The sequence below is a fragment of the Cyphomyrmex costatus genome, unplaced genomic scaffold (assembly GCF_001594065.2).
Source record: "Cyphomyrmex costatus isolate MS0001 unplaced genomic scaffold, Ccosl1.0 scaffold346, whole genome shotgun sequence".
Taxonomy (NCBI): Eukaryota; Metazoa; Arthropoda; class Insecta; order Hymenoptera; family Formicidae; genus Cyphomyrmex; species Cyphomyrmex costatus.
Window position 1 is genome coordinate 37503 of NW_017277621.1, and position 2161 is coordinate 39663.

A 2161-nucleotide genomic window follows, 5' to 3' on the forward strand; every position below is an offset into this window, starting at 1 on the left:
TCGATATTGCGTTGGATTGTATTGATGAACAGTGGTGTTACATTTCGAGAGGTTGTCCATTGCCAAGGGAAGAATTTCAGAAAGCGATTAAATTTGTTTTAGAATCAACTTTTTTTGTTTTTGATAACAAGACATATAGACAGTATTTTGGCACACCCATGGGTTCACCTTTGTCACCTATTATCGCTGATTTGGTGATGAGGAGATTGGAGACTGTGACCTTGCCACCATTCAGAGGTGACCTTCTTTTTTATTTTAGATATGTGGATGACGTTTGTATGGCAATCTTACCGGAGAAAATAGATACTCTTTTTCAAGCTTTTAATTCTTTTCATCCTCGACTTCAGTTCACACTGGAAATAGGAGGAGATAAGTTGAATTTTTTAGATACCACTATTTCTAAAATTAATAATACATTTATTTTTGATTGGTACCGCAAACCCACCTTTTCTGGTAGATTCTTAAATTTTCTCTCCAATCATCCTATATCTCAAAAGAGGGGTGTTGTGTTTTCTTTGGTTGACAGAGCTTTTTTACTCTCTGATTTTGGATTTCATAAAAGAAATCTAACTCTTATCATTGACATTTTACTGGATAATGATTATCCTTTGGATTTTATCTTTGATTCTGTCAACCTCAGAATAAAGCATCTATTAAAGAACCATAAAGATCACGCTCGTACACAGATTGATAATAATAATAATGCATGTCCATCTTGGCTTACGGTGCCTTTCATTCCGATCCACGCGGAGAAATTTAAGAGATTTGATAGGAGTGTTGTCAGAGTTTCTTTTCGTAGTCCGAACAAAATGAAAAAATACATTAAGGTGCAAAAGGACTCACGTCTCCACACATCTAAGAGTAACGTCGTTTATAAAATTCAGTGTAACGATTGCGATGCTTCTTATGTGGGGCAAACCAGCAGACAGTTAAAAACAAGAATTAAAGAACACCGTAATCATATAAATCATAATAGTTCTACCAGATCGGTAATAACTGATCACAGATTGGAGTATAATCATGACTTTCGGTGGGACGATGTTGAAATTCTTGATGAGGAACCTTGTTACAGGAAGCGATTGGTCTCAGAAATGTTAAATATTAAAAAACAGAAACGTAGCCTAAACTTACAAACCGACACGGAAGGTCTTCATGAAGCATATATACCCATTGTAAACAAAATTTGATCTTTCTGTATCAGTTGTTGCCGATCGTTATTTAGTCGGAATTGGTCCGTTGAGGATGTTTGACGTGTTCCATGTATAACTTTTTATCTCAAGATGTACTTCGACAGTTTTGTAATATTTCTGACATAAGTTTTTTAAAGAAAAAATTTTTTTTTACTGTTTTCTTATTGTGTGACATTTATCATTATGACTATTTTTGTAAATATATGGATACACGGACCAACTAATATTCTCACGTATAGATTTGTAAATTTTTTGGTATGTTTTGCGCATCGTTAATTTTCATTCTTAGAATTACAATCTTTTAATTAATACATGTTCATTCTATTGTTTTTTTCAGTTATATATTTAACTACGCACAAGATTTTCTTATGTATTGATGTTTTTCCATAATTATATACATTTCAACGTAAAGTGTTTCATCTGAAGAGGACCAGATTTGGTGGTCGAAACTAGTAATGTAATTAACATCTGTTTTTTAATCGTTACATTTATGTAAATTTCATAAGTTCATTTTAGAATATATGTATTAATTTGTTGTTAATTTACTTTTCGTTTGACTCTTACAATGCCATTTCCATGTTTATAATGTTTTTTACCTATTACAAGCAAATTCACCTGCAAACTAGCTTACTCTATTCCTAATACACTCAAAAGTTTTATAAAGAGAGGCAAAGATCAACTTGAGTTATTATCTAATCAAAATGTTGTATATAAAATCTCTTGTGACAATTGTGAAGCAAGCTACGTTGGTCAAACAAAACAAAAATTAAATACTAGAATAAATGAACATATTTCAGACATTAATAAAAGAACTGGTTCTCCATCTGTTATATCCGACCACCGCACAAGTTTGAGTCACAATTTCAAATGGGATGAAGTAAAAATTTTAGATAATGAAACTTCTTATAATAAAAGACTAATATCTGAAATGATCTACATTAAAAAGCAGAAACATGGCATAAATAGACAAA